Genomic DNA, 8,215 nt, shown 5'->3' with positions numbered 1-8,215 from the left:
AAGAGTGATCAAGCATGGCATGGGAATCCAAAGGGAATTCTATGTTGTTTTGCATGGCAATGAAGGCAAGTTGGGGTGACAAATTTTTGGGCTGAGTTCTTCATCTTTTGGAGCATAATTCTTCACATTCTTGGCCTCTTTAGTTCTCAAATTCATCCATCCACTTTAGCCCAAATATGTGACATGCATTCCAAGCTCCATTTTGCTCCAAAATGCTCCAAAATGCATCTTCTTGCCTACTTTGTCCATAAAATCTGAAAACACACGAAAATGACTTTAAACATTAAAATAACTAAGGAAACACGACATAAATGCACAAGAACAAGCCAACTAAGTCGCATAAATATGCTCCTATCATGTATCGGTTAAGTATGTCATAAATATGGATCCAATTATTATATATTTTGGCAATACGTATCTAAATGGGCATATGCTTATTGAATAAGAACTAATATTATTTTCCATGAATTGCATTCTATATGAATTGCTACGAGTGATACGTTAATGTGACAAGAAACAATTGTATAAGTGCCAGCAATTGTTGGATCAAGCAAGTATATATAATTTTCTAAAGCCAATTATGTATCTACAGTTCGCATAGCATGTATATGTATTTACATTTGTTCTAACCTTGCATTGGAGAATTTCTTAAGATTCCTCAGTGGAACAAGTCCAATGAAGAGGTTCGTATTACATCGGTATATGAAATTCTGGTATGATCTTTCCTTTTGGTCTTCCTGATAAATTATATAAGGAATGGTTATGTTTATACCATATTTAGGGCCTCGTATTTAGATCTCGTACAAATACTCAGGGGACTTAAATGTAATTATGGGATAAAGGAAGGGGCAAATATGTAATAAGTGAGGAGTCCTTATTCTATAAAAGGACCCCTCACCCTCACAATTGGGGAGGCCTCACTCTCACTCTGAGAGGCCAATTCCTAGGCCTGAGATCCCCTCTCTCACCCTCAGAAGCTCTCAGAAGCTCTCACCCTCTCCCTCTCTATTCCCTCAAATAAATACACAATCAGTGTGGACGTAGCCCAAACCTTGGGGTGAACCACGATAACTCTTGTGTCATTTACATTTTATGCAGATTCACGGTCGAATTTACGTTGTACCAAGACCATCCGGTTTTGTGCATCAACATTTGGCGCCGTCTGTGGGAAACGACACGAAAAGCTGTGTCGGTTCTCTTTCATTTTTTCACCTCGGCCGTGGATCTGCAAAATTTGACAAAACCCAGAAAGAAAAAAAACCACAACAAAGTCTCCCCGAAATCCAAAACACCTACGGATCTCCATTCCCATTTACCAAACAAATCAAAACACTCAAATCTCATTTCAACATTTGGTGTATAGTTGTATTCAAACGCAAACAAAATCTCCCCAAAGAGCCTCCCTCTACCGTAGAAGCAGATCTCCAAATTTACCATTTATAACCAAAAAAAAAAAAAAAAAAAACTATACCACTTTAAATCTGCTCCAGAGTGAAATTACTCAGATGCCACCCAACCTGCCCAAATCCTCAGTATTGAACCATCGTGTCCACATCGCCACCTCGGCGACGTCGAACACGGCGTCGTCACAGTACCAAAACCAAAAAGGAGGAGGATCTGCTTTCTCTTGTGAATGATGGAGCGGCGCCCGTGCCCACCGTGTGGTCGGTGGACCATATGGTCGATGGTGCAGCGCTTCGACAACCCGCAGGCGTACAAACATTTTGTCAAGAGTTGCCACGTCATCGAGGGCAGCGGTGATGTGGGGACGCTGCAGGAGGTGCAGGTGAAATACACGGAGTAGTCACCGAGTCAACCAAGATCCTCTCGGGTCGGATCGACGACCTCTAGTCATTTCGGGTCTGATCGACGACAGCGGCTTGGGCTGCACCAGTTCACCCACAAGTTCTCTGACCTGAAGGTCATGCGCAACGCACGTGACCTCTTCCTCTCTATCCCGAGACCCGACCTTTTCCTCTTCAACATCGTCATCCGAGGCTCTACCGCCAATGCCGCACCTTCCTCTGCGATTTCTCTCTACACTCATTTGCGGAAGAATACTAATGTTGATGGGTTTTGAGAGAGACATATCGCTTTGCTGATGGGTTTTGAGAGAGACAGGTCGCTTGGCTGCACGCCTATGCGATCCTGCTGCAGGCCCATATTCTTGTGAGAACAAGAATCTTATCTTTACCCTTATTCATCTCTCTCCGCCCAGCCGCTCCATCATCTTCCTAGATATCCAGAGACAGAGAGAGAAAGAGATGGAGTCTGACGTCCCACTCATCGAAATTACGGAAGAAGACGACTCGCTGCTCCAATTGACCCACGGTGACGCCGTTTTCAAGCAACATCGACAACAAAAAATAACCCATTAACGAGATCGATCGATTTACACAAAGAATGAGTCCAACCGCTGCTTCTGCTGCAGCGGCCATGAATGCATCAATTGATACTAGCAGTGGCGCTAGCGCTGTGGCTAATGCTAACGCAAGCCTTCATCCCAGTGCTGAATCCAGCAAGGGCGTCAATGGCCTGGACAAGCTCGTCCTCCATGATCCACGAGGCAGTTCCAGGAAGGTTAAAGTTTAATCTTGGGGTTCTAGCTGCGCCGCTCGCCCCGGTTAATCAAACGACGCGAAGACAGAGCTCGACGAGTCAACAATGTCCGTGACTCGAGCCTTCTGGGATCTTCCGAGTCGGTCCAGGGAATCGGCTTATGTTCCCAGTGCATCAAACTCTTTCTCCTCTCTCTCTCTCTGTGCAAACGCTGATGGCTGAGAAACCCAGATCGCGGATCCGTGACTTTCTATTTCGTATAGATTATTTCGCCCTGCAGCTTTACAGGCACGAGCTTGCTGAAGATCGGCGAGATGCTCTGTGCGGCGTGCATGCCAGTAATTGGCCTGATCAAAGAAAGGCCTTTGTGTTATTATTAAAAATTGCAATGGTCCTGAACTTATCTGCAGAATGATGTGACGCCTGCTTTGGGCCTGCCTCCTGTTTGCAAGGCCCCTGCCAATATCTCCAGATGTCTTGAATCTCTGCATTTGGATCCTAAATCACCGGAAGCTCAAGTTTTCTATCAACTAAAAGGTGCAGTTGAATCACATGACAACAGTGTCTAATCTGGGCAAAGTGTTGGGTAGTACCACTGCACATGATTTGCAGGTGCAAGTGCAGGTGCAGGACATCAGGAAAAAGAGGGAGTGCAGCAACATTAGTGAGGAACAGAAGAAGTGGAAGCTCCACTCCACCTTCCATCATACCCAACAGCAAAAGAAGAGACAGAAGGAATAACAAGAAAGTGGAACGGGTTTGGTGGGAAATATCCCACACCCCATTGTCGACCAAGGAAAAAAAAAGTGTTAGTGGAATGGTAAACAATTCCACAAAGAAGTGGAAGACTATTCTGCACCTAAAAAGAAATGGAGGGCACGACAAAAGAAGAAGAAAATGGAGGAAAGGAATAAAGAAAGAAAAAGGTGTTAGTGGAATTGTAAACAAATCCACAAAGAAGTGGAAGACACGGCAAAAGAAAAAGAAAATGGATGTCTGGAAAAAAACAGAAACAAAAGCAAAAGGAAAAGAGAAAAGCAAAAGATCTTCCTATTATTATGATTCCTTATGTCTGCCAGATAAAGAAACAGAGAGGGTGCAACAGAAAAACACTGCAAAAGCATGGAATAAATACCCCATCAGAATGATGTAATTTATTTTCCTTTTATTTTGGAAACATTTGTATAAACTCCATCAGAGGGTAATATGTATAAACCCCATCAGAGGGTAAAAAAAAAAAAAAAAAAAAAAAAAAAAAAAAAAAAAAAAAAAAAAAGGGCAAAGCCCAAAGTAAATGGGCTGGAATGTTGTGTAGAGGGCGAAAACCCATAAGCCCAAAATAGCTCCAACCAGGCGATCAAAAGTACGCCAAGTACTCCAAATTATACATGAGCATTACTCATGTCATTCATACATAGACATTCATGAGCATCACTCATGATAATCATACATAAACATTCATGACCATCATTCATGTCAACATTCATGAGCATCACTCATGTTAACATTCATGAGCATCACTCATGACAACATCCATGAGCATCACTCATGTCAATCAACATAAACATGCATGAGCATCACTCATGTCAAATCAGCTTCAAAGACTTCATTTACAAAGCTCTAGCTTCAAAAGCTTCATTCACAAGAGCTCTAGCTTCAAAGACTTCATTTACAGAGCTCTAGCTTCAAAAGCTTCATCTACAAGAGCTCTAGCTTCAAAGACTTCATTTACAGAGCTCTAGCATCAAAAGCTTCATTTACAAAAGCTCTAGCTTCAAAAGCTTCATTTACAAGAGCTCTAGCTTCAAAAGACTTCATTTACAGAGCTCTAGCTTCAAAGCTTCACTTGCAAAGCTTCACCTACAAAGCTTCACCTACAAAGCTTCAGTGCAGGGTATACAAATACCGCCTCTGAACAACCGCCACTTCGGCCCATACATGGATTCAATTTGAAGTCTCCAGCCAACAGACTCTATTGACCGAAGACTTGGGGGACTACATTATGTACCATATATTGGGCCTCAACTGGGCCTCATAAAAAATACTTGGGAGACTCTAGCCCATCACTTATGTATTGAGGAGCGAGCCCTTATTCTATAAAAGGGACTCCTTCACTTTTAGAGAGCACTCATGAAAAATACTTGGGGGACTCTAGCCCATCACTTATGTATTGAGGAGTGAGCCCTTATTCTATAAAAGGGAATCCCTCACTTTCATTAGAGAGCACCCATTATTTATGTACTGAGGAGTGAACCCTTATTTTATAAAAGGGACTCCCTCACCTTCATTAGAGAGAAACGCCGCCAGCTGAGCAACCGCCTCGCCGCGAGCATCAACTCTAGCCCATCATTTATGTATTGAGGAACGAGCCCTTATTCTATAAAAGGGACTCCCTCACCTTCAAACGCCACAAGCCAAGCCAACCAAGGCAACATAAGCTACAAGCAAAGCGGCCTCACAACATGTGCTACTTCTAGTTGAGCATCATTTCAGATTGGGCACCGCCTCATATCAAGCACCAGTTCAAGACGACATCTAGTTACTTCGGCCCACACATGGACTGAATTTCAAGTCTCCAGCCAAAAGACTCTCTTGACTGAAGACTTGGGGGACTACTGTTTATACCATATTTAGGGCCTCGTATTTAGATCTCGTACAAATACTCAGGGGACTTAAATGTAATTATGGGATAAAGGAAGGGGCAAATATGTAATAAGTGAGGAGTCCTTATTCTATAAAAGGACCCCTCACCCTCACAATTGGGGAGGCCTCACTCTCACTCTGAGAGGCCAATTCCTAGGCCTGAGATCCCCTCTCTCACCCTCAGAAGCTCTCAGAAGCTCTCACCCTCTCCCTCACTATTCCCTCAAATAAATACACAATCAGTGTGAACGTAGCCCAAACCTTGGGGTGAACCACGATAACTCTTGTGTCATTTACATTTTATGCAGATTCACGGTCGAATTTACGTTGTACCAAGACCATCCGGTTTTGTGCATCAACAGGTTATGTTGGATTCATGAAGTGTTATATTGTTCTTGCAAAATCCAACCATCTCGTGACGTCTTTCTGATTGTAGGAGACATAATTAGTCATATCCTATAATTTATCAATACTATTGGGATATGTTATGCCTATGATTGTAACAACATATATTACAATAGTGTTGCAGGGAAGCATACGCTAAGTTTTATACATGTCAACTATATACATGTATGTTAATGAATTTGATAAAATTCCCATACATGAAAGTAAGTCATACAGATTTTGGCAACATTTGTTAAGCAAATGGCGTGTATAGTGTTGCTTGTATGGCTAATTTGGTTCGAGCATGAGATTACATATTTTCAATATTGTCGTGGGTTTTGGACTATAGTGAATTGTAGTTTTGTTTCCACTAATTTTCACAAGATGAGAATGAACTTTTATGCCATTAATAGCACAAGAAATATGCATGACTAATCAATCAGGTTTGTCTACAATTTGCTTTCTTATCTCAATAGTCATTTAAATTATACATGACTAGTTAACTATAAAAATTGATGTATAATTTGTGGATTGACTGAGAATGACAGAAAGCATCCAGTGACAAGAACAAGGGTATTATACAAATGAATAAGGTTTGTAGTAGTTATGTGACAGTTCTCATTTGTATTTTTATTCTTATATGAGAATTTTGGTTGGTCATGTGATTATATATATGTTTACAAAGAAGTGGTGAACATATGAAGGCATGAGGTATGTAATCCATTCAAAGTATGTGGCTTAATTGACAAGCATGAATTTTCAAACATGTATTATTATTTGTGGTTTTTCCTATGCCTAAAGAATTTAAACAGTGCTTTGATTAGTAGTTTTTATATGCCATAAGGGGAGAAGAAAAGAAACTTTTCAAGGCTAATGTAGGGCATATATTGGAAATGTTTTCTATGGAAGAAAATAATTTTGGGTCCTTTTATTTAATTTGGTATTTACAAGGCTAATGCACGATTTTGATGCTAATGTTTTAGGAGCCTTGTACTACAGAAAGAAAGGTACAAAAGAAAAGGAACCTGTTTTGACTTAAGCAAACATTTGAGTGATTTAGCTTTTAAATTAAAGGAATGTATTGTTCTCTCACATTACATAAAGTATTTCTAATTGACTCTGTAATGATAAGTATTCACATTCTTGTGGTGAAAACTTGTTCTATATGTGATTAATCTCCTTCAAGTCTGCTGTCAGGTTTTTGGGATTAATTTAATATCAAAGGGAGTCATGAAGGAATTAGTGTCATTTGTTGGCAAGACTCGAAGCTCGAATCATGTTATCATAATTTTGTCACTTACAGTTAATTAATCCATGTGACTTCTTGTATTGTTTCAGGGCGGAGTTGACCAATGCCTTTTCAACTAAGCGAGATGCAACGGTTTAGTTGACGATGGGACTATGTTTTTGAGTTACTTCGGTCAACTTTGCATCTTAATTAGAATAAAAGGGATAATCTTCTTGCCTACATGTGTGGATTACTTCTTTTAGTTTAATTCAGATGGCATAGTATGGGTTTTATTTCACCGAAGTTGTGAAAATCTTCATCTTGCCTACAGGTGTTGAAGTTTTTTTCATGAAGGTACTTTTGTGACATAAAATCTAGTACTAGAAACTAGTTAATTTTCTTGCCTACAGGTGTAAATTAATTTAGTTTCATGAAGTTTATTGGGATAAAGTTCCATGCCATTAGTGACAAATATTTCCACAATGAGCCCCATAAAAGGTTATGGGTTGAAGGCATGGAACTCGGTTGCATCATGACGTATTTTGTATCTCTTCATGAGACTTGTTGATGCAAAGTATTGGACCCATGAAGGTTAATCAAGGATTGCTAAGGTACTCATTGTTTAAATCTTATGCTTGTAAATCTTTTCAATTTGAACTATGATGTCGGTTTAGAGGATGAAATTTGACTACTAAAGTTTCCTTTGGACATTGAAATTGAAATGATATGCAATTGAATTTGTTATGGATGCATAAATTCATGATAGATAACATAATTGTTTCTGGCCGATTACGTGTCTTGATTTAAATTGGGTAAATTACACGTCTAATGGTCACCAAATGACATGAATTTTGCATATGTTCAACATATAGATGTCTACTATGTGTCTGAAAATTTTCGTAATTTTTTGCCATGTATTTTAATTATGGTGAATTTACTAGTAACCCATGCTCGTATAGGCAGTCTTACTGGCAGATTGTGTTGGTCTTTTTGAGACGTGACTTTAGACTACTATTTTGACCCAAAACGACTCTATATTTTATTTTTTGAAGATTAGTATGTCTATTTTGATCAGTATAACTTTGGTAGCAATCAAGCTTGTAAATTAATTATGATAAATTATAAAGTAAGTGTAACTCATTGCTGAAATTCTGTTTGAGAACTTTATGTTGGTTGAGATGTCTATTTTATTATGTCTAAAATATAGAGAAATTTTCTTTAGGTACATCTCTGAAAGAATATATTAATGACTGTTTGCCCAAGTGGGAGAATTAGTGAACGAAAATTGAGTTTCACACTCATTAACTTATTTGCAAGTATAAACTCTGAAAACTTAGTGGGAGTTTTTGAGCATTAAGCGGATTTGCATGAATTTATTAAAGCATTATTCTATCTTCCATG

The sequence above is a fragment of the Malus domestica genome, chromosome 05 (genome assembly GCF_042453785.1).
Source record: "Malus domestica chromosome 05, GDT2T_hap1".
NCBI lineage: Eukaryota > Viridiplantae > Streptophyta > Magnoliopsida > Rosales > Rosaceae > Malus > Malus domestica.
The sequence above is the reverse complement of the archived record's forward strand: the minus strand, read 5'-3'. Positions refer to the sequence as shown.